The sequence below is a fragment of the Orycteropus afer genome, unplaced genomic scaffold (assembly GCF_000298275.1).
Source record: "Orycteropus afer afer isolate SDZICR_OR568_19922 unplaced genomic scaffold, OryAfe1.0 scaffold00303, whole genome shotgun sequence".
Classification (NCBI taxonomy): domain Eukaryota; kingdom Metazoa; phylum Chordata; class Mammalia; order Tubulidentata; family Orycteropodidae; genus Orycteropus; species Orycteropus afer.
In genome coordinates this window covers 615,324-628,514 of record NW_006921890.1, presented here as the reverse complement: position 1 = coordinate 628,514, position 13,191 = coordinate 615,324, and positions in this window count along the sequence as shown.

The following is a 13,191-nucleotide window of genomic DNA, read 5'->3' as shown; positions in this document are numbered from 1 at the left end:
AGTAGTTCAAACAGAACAAGGGGATAGATACTACATGGTTTGAAATCAGGAAAGGGTTGGATCCTTTCACTATACTTATTCAATCTGTGTGCGAAGCAAATAATGCAAGAAGCTGGGCTATATGAAGAAGAACATGGCATCAGAATTGGAGGACGACTCATTAACAACCTATGATATGCAGATTGCACAATCTTGCTTAAAGTGACAAGGACTTGAAATACCTACTGATGAAAATGAAAGATCACAGCCTTCAGTATGGATTATACTCAACATAAAACAAAAAACCCTCACAACTGGACCAATATGCAACATCAAGATAAAAAGAGAAATAATTGAAATTGTCAAGGATTTCATTCTATTTGAAGCTACAATCAACACCCATGGAAGCAGCAACCAAGAAATCAATCAGTGTATCACATTGGGCAAATGTGGTGCAAAACATAAGTGTTAAAAAGCAAAGATGTCATTTTGAGGATTAAGATCCAAGCCATGACATTTTCCATCACCTCATATCCACACGAAAGCTGGGCAATGAATAAGGAAGACTGAAGAAGAACTGAAGTATTTGAACTATGGTGTTGGCAAAGACTATTAAACATACTAGAAGTGTTGTTGGTATTAGGTGCTGTTGAGTTGGCTCCGACTCACAGCAACGCAACAGAATGAACACTGCCTGGTCCTGCACCATCCTCACAATCCTTGCTATGCTTGAGCCCTTCACTGCAGCCACTGTGTGTCAATCCATCTCTTTGAGGGACTTCTCCTATCTCCCTGACCCTCCATTTTACTACAAGATTTAGTTTTACTTGGATCTACAATGAAAACTCATGGGAGAATCAGTAACAACCTGTGATACGCTGACGACACAACTTTGCTTGCTGAAAGTGAGGATGAGTTGAGGCACTTACTGATGAAGATTGTAGAATGCAGTCTACAGGATGGATTACATCTCAATATAAAGAAAACAAAAATCCTCACAACTGGACCTATAAGCAGCATCACAGAAAAGAAGAAAACTCTCAACAAGATGGACTGACACAGGGGTTGCAACAATGGGCTCAGAAATAGTAACAATTTTAAGGATGGCAAAGGACCAGTCAGTGTTAAATTCTTCTGTACACAGGGTTGCTATGATAGGAACCAACTCAAAACCACCTACAAATAGCTAACAACAATTAACATTCATAGTCCATATTTCTAAGGAAGTGGAACCATCTTCCCATTTAACCAAATAAAGCCAAGATTTAACCAAGTGAAATCTAAGTGATATTTAAGAATGTACATCCTTACGGAAATACCTGCATTTTTAATACATACTTCTAAGAAGGCTGTGTAACAGCTCCCTGGAGTCTTTTTAACATTTATAAAGCCATCTAGCATGAATGCATTATGAATACGCCTAAGTAACGATGGATAGATTGAAATACACATATACACACATGCACGCATACAACTTTCCTCACCTAACCCTTAAGTCTAATAACTCACCTCCTGATCAAATGAGGAAAAGCATTTGAAGATAGCCATTAAAATAAAGCAATCTCTCAGCTACAGCAATTCCATGCCTTCTGCAAATTGGGAAATCCACTACCGCAGATGTCGCATAGCCTAGAACGTCTATATCACTTTGTTTTTCGTTGTAGACTAATGAATTCACGGCTCAAATGTTGTTTACATTATTTCAAAATCTATTAAAGATCCCATATATATTCTGTTTCTAGCTAATTAAAGAACTGATAGTTTTTTTAAAAAAATCTCAGTAACTAGATCCCTTTTCTTATTAATCATTATACTATACCTGAAACCACTCATATGACTTCTAAACCGCATAAATCGTAAGCTCTGTTAGTATCTTTCTTCAAGCATCACAGGAAGCGTCTCAGTGTACTTCACATATCACGAGGCGCACTGTCAGCAAAGGCAGCAAGGTGACAATCAGGGAGTTGCCCTGTACTTGACTGGGTCACCAGGGTGCTGTCCTTTCAGTACCAGAAGCTGCTGTGTGCCTGGAACTGATGTCCCCTATTGCAACATGGCAAGGAACTGGACTTCCAGTGGGTCTGTTCAGAAGACAAGCAAGGGAACCAAAGCTGTGTGACAAAGGCAACATATCAAAGTGGAAGGCAACTTTCCATCATCAACATGTCGATGTGGATCAGGGACATCATCACTAATCTTATCACTATCATGAATGGGACCCACCTGTCAGCTTTATAAAACCAGAGATTAACATTCTCTTCTTTCTTAACCACCATTTCACTCATTTGATCCTAGCACAGTACTGGCATTAGTAGATACTTAGCAAATATTAGGAGCTCTGGTAGCGTAGTGCCTAAGGCACTCTGACTGCTAACCAGAAGGCTGACGGTTCAAACCTACCAGCCACTCCTGGATGGAAACTTGGGCAATCTACTTCCGAAGTGATACCACCTCAGGAACCCAAGGACGGGTTACTATGAGTCGGATCCAACTCAACGGCAGTGAGAGAGTAGTAAATATTTGTTGAACGATGTTGAATGAAATGAACAAGTGTCTTCTACTCCATGATGGTCAAGACCACATCTGGGTTGATATTTATAAACAAATAATGTGAAATTTAAATCTAAATAAAATCAATAGGATAACCAAACAAAGGGATGACTCTTAAGGTGCATTTATCACTATATTTAATGTTTACATTCCTTGATACATTTAATCTACATTTACAAAAAGCATAATTCAATCAACAAATTAAATCAAGACACTTAAAACTGTAAACCCTATGAGAAAAGGAAGTTTGATTTGGACAATGCTATATCCCCATGATCAAAGTAAGTCACTAACCAGAGGGTAGATATATCTGAATCTGGGTGAAGGGAAAGGCAGTATCAGTAAGGGGGCAGTCAGCACAAAATAATCAAGGCCAAGGAAGTCACTGAGAGAAGCAGAAGCACTAAAGGTGACAAAGATAAATGTTACACAGACACAAATTTGCCATAACAATGATAACAGTAATCTGCAAATGAATAGACACACAAGTTGAACATGGGTGGGAAGCTGAGTAAGACTATACACCAAGTACATGGTGGTTGGACAGAGTATTTCTACATATGTATTCATATGTACTGCAAATATATGCACGTATATAGGAGTGCGAACAGGGGCCAAAGTTAAGAAAACTACTTAAAATACAAAAGGAGGGTCAGGCACTTTATGGCCACGTATCACAATGATTTATTGAATGAATGAATGAATGAGTGGCTAATACAGAGAAATATAATTAACAGAAGCAAAGTGGTGAATTTGCTTAAAATTCTAGTTTTTAAACTAGTTTAATGAACAATTATTTCTTGCCTATGTCTAGATTGAGAATATTTTTTTAATCAACTATGTCAGTTGCAAACAATGAAATCCTAGTGAAAAAATTCTAAATATGCCATATGTCCTCATTTTCAGCAAAAAGATAAGTGAGGGGACATTTTCACATAGTAAAGAATAACTGATCACATTTTTGCCTCCTGCTGTGCATATGGCAACATTGTGTTCTTAAGGGGTGATTAGAATTAAACAATGTGGAAGTAGACACTGAAATTTTTAAAGAAAAAGCCTAACTGTACCAACAAAAACAGACATCTGCATCCATCAATCCCTTGTGGACTGCACTGTCGAGCAGCACAGAGAAAGCTTTTTAAAAGCAATGGTAATGATGTTAAAAGATGGCTAGCATTTAGAATTGTGTAAAAAATAATTTCATACTTATTTTTAATATACTGTGTAATACCAAAGAGACTCTGAATTCTTATAGTCATGAGGACTTTTCTATACTTCTACAAAGGAATCTCGGATTTCCTCTTTTGGAAAGCAAAACTTTATTCTCTATATTTTCTATCTTTAATCTTCTTTGGTCAAAAATAAACAGTCAAATACTTACTAAACCATCTCTCTGTGTTCAAACACTCCAAAGTTCAAAGGGAGAAAAAGAATAACTAGGGCCAAAACTGTATGTCTTTCAAAAAAAGAAAAGAAACCCATTTTTAAATTGTTACCTAAGCATGGATAAACATAAAACGAGGCAACAGTCCCTAAGTTTATAACAATTATGATTTAAAATTTTTAAATTACAAGTAAATGCAAACATTATTATACAGCAAATGAAATTCAAGTGAGCAGCTATAGGATAGTGGGATGGACGATGATTTTTGGGGAAAACAAACTACCAACCCCACCAGGACTTTGGGACTGGCTGGTATGGTGTAGATATATTTTTTTTTAATTTGACATGCCATATAATGAATGACTCCATTTCTATACTTTGTTATATTCATACAATAGCATACTTAATTTCCAGCAGAGATCAGTTGACCTTCACTTGGTATGAACCCTTCAGGAATGCACTAAGCACATTCTCATTCTTTCCATTTTAAAAACCAAACCAAATCCACTGCCGTCAGTCAATTCCAACTCACAGTGCCCCCTGAAGGACAGAATAGAACTGCCCCATAGTGTTTGCAAGGCTGTAAATCTTTATGGAAGTAGACACACCTCATCTTTCTCCCGTGGAATGCCGGTAGATTGAAACTACCAACCTTTTAATTAGCAGCCCAATGCTTTAACCACAGAACTACCAGAGAGCTCCTCTTCGTACATTAGCCAGCAAAATGCCATTGCCCCATGGTGATTATAAGCACTGACACAAGCATATGAATTACAGCACATTCCACTCCCATCTGGCTTCCCTGACACCACTTCTCCAGGATGACTTCTGCTGGTAACACTGGTCGGCACCATGTACTAAACCTCATACACATTCTGCTTCTCTCCACACCTCACTTTAGTAGCTTTCCAAAAGCAAACTCACTGCTACTGAGTCATTCCCAACTCATAGGGAACCCCATTGGGTATCCAAGGCTATAAATCTTTATGGAAGCAGATTGCCTCATCTTTCTTCTGAAGAGCAACTAGTAGGTTCAAACCACCAACCTTCTGGCCAGCAGCCAAGAGCCGTAACTACTACACCACTTGAGATGTGGTAAAAGGGAGCCCTGGGGGTGCAGTGATTAAGTGCCCAGCTTCAAACTGAAACTGTGGCAGTTCAAACCGACCAGACATTCTGTGGGGGAAAAGACTTGACACTGCTTCCATAAGATAACAGCCTAGAAATCCCTATGGAGACGTTTTACTCTGTAACATGGATGGTGTGGTGGTTAAGTTGGTGCATCAACTTGGCTGGGCCTGGTTCAGTGGCTGGGCAGCCAGATGTAGTATTCTCCATGATGACACTGGTAATCAACTCCATGGTAGAATCTACTGTGAGCAGCTGAGTAGCTGCCTTAGGGATGTGGTCTGCTTCCCATATATAAGTAGCACCTCTGGGAATGGCTCTAGCTTATGGCATGCTTGGGAGCTCTGGTAGCATAGTGGCTAAGACACTTGCCTGCTAACCAGACGGCTGGCGGTTCAAACCCACCAGCCACTCCTCGGAAGGAAGGTTGGGCAATCCTACTTCCGTAGTGATACTGCCTCGGAAACCCAAAGAGGGGTCGCTATGAGTCGGGGCCGACTCGACGGCACATAACAACAACAACATGGCATGCTTGGACCGTGCATGGAGCCATGTGGTTGTTATGCAGCCTGCCATGCTCTGCTGACCTTGGGACTTACAATGGACTTGAATTAATGACTTGCTGTGTAATTTGGTAACATTGGGACTGTGCCATTTTATTTGTCGACCTTGGGCTTGTTAGCCTCAGCAACCAGTAGCTGCCTGAGGGAAGAGATGCCTCTAGCTCCAGTGGGCCGGGAGCAAAAGGCAGAGCTGAAGCCCAAGGTCAAGGGGCTTTCACACAGCCCCTAGAGCCTGGCACTTTGAACTTGGATTTAAAGCCTCCAAAGTGTAAGAGAATAAACTCCTGTTTCTTCAAGTCACCCCATGTGTGGTATATTCTTGTCAGAGTGGCACTAGGTAACCAGAACACTTGGGGCCTCTGTGAGTCGGACTCAACTAGACAGCACAGAACAGCTGTCCTGAAGTGCTCCCCTTGAAATATACTCATCAGCCATCACAGGCACTCCCTATCCTACCAATGCTCTTTGTTAACTGAAATATTTATCCTACAGTAGGCTGTCATTGGACTTCTAGAATTCTATCATGCAATCTCCAGCATTATTTCTATCACCAAGGGTAAATTTTCCAAGTACCAGTAACTCTTCTTTGTTTCCAACTTTTGTATTCCAGTGATAACACATCTTGATTGCATGTTTGGTCGGTTTCAGACTGCAGAAGTTGGTAGAAATCTTCAATTTCCTCAGCTTTGGCTTTGGTGGTTGGTGTGTAATTTTGCAAGACCAAAAATTTATTCATTATAAATACCTTTTTTTCAACAACATAAGCGAAGGCTATACACATGGACTTCACCAGATGAAATGCACAGAAATCAGATAAACTTTGGCCAAAACAAGGCCACAAGCTGGTTGTGGAACACACCATCAACTGTTCCTATGCACGTTCAAGGTGAAGTTGAAAACAATAAAAGCAAGCCCATGAGAGCCAAAATATGACCTTGATAATATCTCTCCTGAATTTAGAGACCATTTTAAAAATAGATTTGATGCGCTGAACACCAATGAATGAAAACCAGAGGAATTGTGGAATGACATCAAGAACATCATCAATGAAGAGAGCAAGAGGTCACTAAAAAGATAGGAAAGGAAGAAAAGACAAAAACGGATCTCAGAAAAGACTCTGAAAGTTGCCCTTGAGCTGAGAGTAGCTAAAGCAAATGGAAGAAATTACAAGATAAAAGAGGTGAACGGAAAATTTCAAAGGGCAGCTCGAGAAGACAAAATCAATTGTTAAAATGAAATGTGCAAAGACCTGAAGTTAGAAAACCAGAAGGGAAGAACACACTTCAGCATTTCTCAAGCTGGAAGAACTGAGGAAAAAATTTAAGCCTCGAGCTGCAATACTGAAAGATTCTATGGACAAAATATTGAATGATGCAGGAAACATCAAAACAAGATGGAAGGAATACACAGAGTCACCTACCAAAAAGAACTGGTAGATGTTCATCCATTGCAGAAGGTGGCATATGATCAAGGACCAATGGAACTAAAGGAAGAAGTCGAAGCTGTATTGAAGGAATTGGCAAAGAACAAGGCTCCAGGAATTGATAGAATACCTATTGAGATGTTTCAAAAATGGATGTCCTGATGGAGGCACTCACTCAGTTATGCCAAGAGATTTGGAAGAAAGCTACCTGGCCAACTGACTGGAAGAGATCCATATTTGTACCCATTCCAAAGAGACATGATCCCACAGAATGTAGAAATTATCAACAATATCATTAATATCACATGTGAGTAAAATTTTACTGAAGATAATTCAAAAACAGTTACAGCAGTATATTAACAGAAAGCTTCCAGAAATGCAAGCTGGATTCAGAAGCAGACATGGAACAAGGGATATCATTGCTGATATCCACATGGATCTTAGCTGAAAGCAAAGAATACCAGAAAGATGTTTTCTTATGTTATATTGACTATGCAAAAGCATTCGATTGTGTGGATCATAATGAATTATGGATAATATTGAGAAGAATGAGAATTCCAGAACACTTGATTGTACTTATGAGGAACATGTACACAGATCAGGAAGCTCTCATCTGAATAGAAGTAGGGGATACTGCATGGTTCAAAATGAAGAAGGGAGTCTGTCAAGGTTCACGGTTTCACCATGCTTATTCAACTTGTACGCTGAGGAAATAATCCGAGAAGCTGGATTATATGAAAAACAACACGGTGTCAAAATTGGAAGAAGACAACCTGCAATATGCAGATGACACAACTTTGCTTGCTGAAAGTGAGGATGACTTGAAGCACTACTGATGCAGATTAAAGATTACAGCCTGTAGTATGGATTACACCTCAATATAAAGAAAACAAAAATCCTCACAACTGATCAAATAAACACCTTCATTGTGGACAGAGAAAAGATCGAAGTAGTCAAGGATTGCATATTATTTGGATTTACAATCAACAGCAATGAAGCAGTGGTCATGACATCAGACGATGTATTACACTGGGAAAATCCACTGCAAAATATCTCTTTCATGTAAAGAAGATCAAAGATGTCTCTTTGAAGACTAAGGTGCACCTAACCCAAGCCATGGCATTTTCAATCACCTCATATGCATGTGAGAGCTGGACAATGAATAAGGAAGACTGAAGAAAAGTTGATGCTTTTGAGTTGTGGTGTTGGAGAAGAATGCTGAAAGTACCATGGTCTGCTAAAAGGACTAACAAATCTGTCCAGACAAAGTGCAGCCAAAATGCTCCTTGGAAGCAAGAATGGCCAGACTTCTTCTTACGTACTTTGGTCATGTGGTCAGAAGGAACCATTTCCTGGAGAGGGATATCAGGCTGGGTAAAATGGAGGGTCAATGATGAAGGGGAAGGCCCTCAATGAGATGGATAGCCATAGCAGCTGCAACAATGGGCTCAGATATAGCAAGGATCATGAGGCTGGCACAAGACTGGGCAGTGTTTCATTCTGTTGTACACAACGTTGCTATGAGTGGGAGTCAACTAGATAGCACCTCACAACATCTGACTGGCTCCACACTCTGCTCAAGCCATCTCAACACTTCTCCTTCGGTTACAAACAGCTTCCATGCATGTGTCAGCACTTGTCATGGACACAGATGTCTTGGGGACATGTGGTAGACATGGTGGGCATCATGCATGAGTAGAATCTTGACCCAAGCCTGTCCAGTGAAAGGATTTCATCCTCTTCACATGATAATTACTATGGGACCTAAACTGAACCAATCTCCAGACTTTTCTGGTACATTTGAGAAAACACACACTCTTCTGGTGGTTGTTCAATTCCTCGAACATAACCCTGATGCTCCCATTAACACATTCCCACTACTTGTCAAGAGCCTGCTGACGTGAAGTTAGCATGTTCTCACATAAAGGACAATACAGAATCAAGAGCTAGAGAGAGAAAGGCAAGAATAATCAATAGAGCACTTGGACCAACTCAACCTGAAACCAGCCAGAAGCTTGGAATCTCTACTTGTATCAATCAACGAAATCCATGTTGTTGTTGGATGATGTTGAGCCAAACCTGACTGATGACTCCCCCATGTGAGGGAGTAAAATTTCCCCAGAGGGTTTTCTTGACTATAATCTTTACAGGAGAAAAGGCTTTTATCCTGTAGAGCTATTGAATGGATTCAAACCACCAATTTTGTAGTTAACAGCCAAGCACTGAATGGTCGCCCCACCAGGACTCCTTGACAAAGTCCATTAAAAAAAAAAAAAAAAAGAAAGAAAGAAAAGAACAGAGGGAAATATGAAAGAGTGGGGTCTATGAATACAGACTGCAATGATGAGAATGAACCAACCAGATCAAGGTATGAAGTTCTGTCAAAGATGGTTTCAGTTGGATTGCAAAGTAGATGTAAAGGCAATGAGGCAGTGATTCACCTGGGCTGTTCAAGAAAAAAGGAAAATGGTCAGGTGAGGCCAGCACACTGACTGGGCAAAGAGGTCACCTCCTTGCAAGCTCTGCTCAAAATCTTCTTCCCAGTGCCACTGTCAAGCCTGGGAGAGTTGTAAGAGGGGATAATATAATCTAACCACTCTTTGCCAAGGACATTATACCATGTTCTAATAAAACATGCAAATCCTGTCATCTGGATCCAGAATAATAATGTAAAACTCTTGACTCATAAGGCTTGCTATGATCTCTGGGGTCAATAAGCATAAACGCTAATACACATTAAGTATGGGTTAACCCACTTAGTGTCATATTTATTAAGTTTCAGTTGTGCTGAAAATGTGGCTATTTAATCACTGAATACCTATGCTTTGGGCCTATTAAAGAAAAGTATCATTTCCAAATAGTAGAAATTATGCCTGTCTGATCTGTTACATATTTTGAGATACTGCATGTGCATACAGTAAAAGGAAGGACAGTCAACGTAACATAATACAATTTCAACACACACCTCTGAACCAACATCCACATAAGGCTGCCAGCTCTGTTCCAGATCAGCACAACACTGAAAGGTGGCAGAGGACATGCAAATGGTGGGTTCCTTATGAACAGGTGCTTAGGGGCCCACAGCAAGTGTGGGACTCCTATGGCAAGTACTTGATGGCTGGACTCAAAATAATTGTAATGGCACAAAATTACAGACTACATAGCTCAAAGCGAGTTATGTACCATTTGTAAAGTACATTTCCAGTGGGATAGACGCTCTCAGTCTTAATCAGATGTTCCTTGCTACTAACGCATCCTTATCTGCTTCCTTAAACATGCACCAAAAGACAACTGGACTGTAATCAAATCCATAGGCAGCCTGACTGCTTCTATCTAATGTTACTGTTGGTAGCTTCCATTGAGATGCTCCACAAACTATAATGACTCCATGCACAGCAGAGCCCAGTGCTGCCCAGTCCTGGGCCATCTCCAAGGTCAGGTATGACTAGGATTGTTGTGCAACACAAAGTTTCCACTGGCAGATCTTTGGAAGTGCAACACCAGCCCTTTCTTCCTAGTCTACCTTAGTCTGGATACCTGTTCAGCATCCCAGCAAGAGGCAAGCCTCCACTGATAGACGGGGAGGCTGTGTATGGGGTGCATTGGCCAGGAATCAAACCCAGGTCCTCCACATGGAAGGCAAGAATTCTACCACTGAACCACCACTGCCATCTTGGGTCTTATATGATACTTCCTTACAACTCAATATAGCTCAATATAGGGGCACAGAAAGAAATGCTTACGATGTTGCAGGTAGATAAATATCGAGATCAGGGGGTGCGGAGGCTTGAACGACAAGGAAGTCCTGAAGTGTTTGTTAGTAAGTAAACCCAAAATGGGTTAAACATAAGCAAAAATATCGATCAATGAGCAATACAATATAATAAAAAATACTTGTCCTATTCTTTCTAATCTTCCCTACTAACATCATCGTACATGAACTTGTACTCCAGCTTATTGAATTATTTAGCAGGAAGGCACATTCTTGGTTCGTAAACATTAATTATTCAGTGCCTGTCCATCCTTCTTTGTCCAAGTTAATCAAATAATAATACAACAAAAGTAGTAAGAGCAGCAGCAACAACAACAGCTAGTATTTTGACAGGATTATATATGTGCAAATTGCTAACCAAGAGGCTGGTGATTTACGTCTACACAGAGGTCCTGCAGAAGGAAGGCCTGGTGATGTACTTCCTAAAAACTGGTCCTTGGAAACCCTAGGAATACAGTCCCTCTGACATACATAGGGTTGCCATGAGTAGGAGGGGATGCCATGGCAACAGGTTATATACACCGGACACTCGGTTAAATGCTTTACATGTATTATCTCAGTTATTTGAAAAACCCAATGAATTGGGTTCTATGAGAGTCTTCATTTCACAGTAACAGAGTCTAAAGTCACAAGGCTGATGCTGTAGGAATCCAGCCTGACCCCACACAGTGAAGACTGCAACGGCGTCTCCTTCAGGATTATCCGCTCAGATACCATACAAGCCCCATTCCTGCTCGGAAACTTCCCTTTCCTTCAACTGAAGTCTCTTTCCTATGAATGACTACAGGAGTTCATGTGTGTGTCATACATATAATATTTAACACAGGATGCCTTGTTCTGTAATTCACACTATCTCGGTGGGACTTTACCTCCCGCTTCAGACATATAGCAGAAAGTCTGGAAAAATGAGACAAAGTACATGAAATAATAACAACAACGGCAATAATATGTAAAATCCCTTTCCCTCAGAATGTATCTTGGTGATCACCAGCCCCAATGATCATAAAATGACTGGAGGTAGAATAAACCTGCAGCTCTTAGTAGAATACAAAGTTATGAATGACCTAGCCCTGGGTCTCTAACTGGTCCAGAGGCCCTCTATCAGACATCGCCATGCTTCCCATTGGCTGTCTTTCAATCAAGGGTAGAGTCCAAGCCTTTTCCCACACCTGCAAACACTCCGTAGCGCCCTTCATCTCCCCCTCCTAGCCTTAGTAACGTGCTTGTGCTCTGTTGTTGTTAGCTGCCTCCAGCTGTGCTAAACTCACAGTGACCTTAATGTATAATAGAAGGAAACGTTGCCCCAGTCTGTGCCATCTTCTTCTTATCATCGGTAAGTCGGAGTACACTGTTGTGGCTAGCATGTCAATCCATCACATGAAGGGTTTCTCTTGTTTGTATGGACGGATCCTCTACTGTGCCAAACACCATGTCCTTTTCTAGTGATCCCTCTTTCCTGATGACATGTCCAACATAAGAAACCTGAAATTTCAACCTTCTCGCTTCTATGGCACTTTTAAGACTGCTTTGTTCATTCTTCTTGTTGTTGTGTTGTTGTTAGGTGCCGTCAATTCGGCTCCAGCTCACAGTGACCCCTATGTACAACAGAACAAAACACTGCCCGTTCCTGTGCCAGCCTCAGAATCCTTGCTATACATGACTTGGAGGAAGGAAGGGGCCATTAACTTTTCAAAGAATTGGCCAGTGAAAACCGTATGAACAGCAGTTCTTCTGGTAATCCACAGAATATTCAGTATTCTTAGCTACCAGCACAATTTGAATGCCATCAATTCTTCTTCTGTTGTCTTTTTTTCATTGTCCACTTCATTGTCTCTTACCCATTTCTCTGTCATTATATTACCCACATACCCACATAATATATTTCCTAAGTCTTTGGCCCAGTATTCCCTGTCACAGACTTGATTTTTCTCTTTCCTACTTTGCCTTCATCTCAATGGAGCAAGCATTCATTCCCCACTGTGGTCATATCTGCCTCCCCACAACCCCAAGCACCATGAGGACAGGTACCATACCTACTATTTCATTGTGGTTAGGTGCCGTCGATTCACCTCACAGTGATCCTACATAAAAAAGAACAAAACACTGCCTGGTCATGTGCCATCCTCACAATCTTTGCTATATCTGAGCCCACTGTTATAGCCACTGTGTCAGACAATCTCACGAAGGCCCTTCCCCTTTTTTGCTGACCCTCTATCTTACTAAGCATGACACTCTCCTCCAGAGAACGTTTGCTTCCGACAACACGACCAAAGTAGGTGAGACAAAGTCTGGGCATGCTCACTTCCAAGGAGCCATTCTGCCTGCACTTCTTCCCAGACAGATTTGTTCATTCTTGACGGTCCATGGTATTTTCAATATTCTTTACCAACCC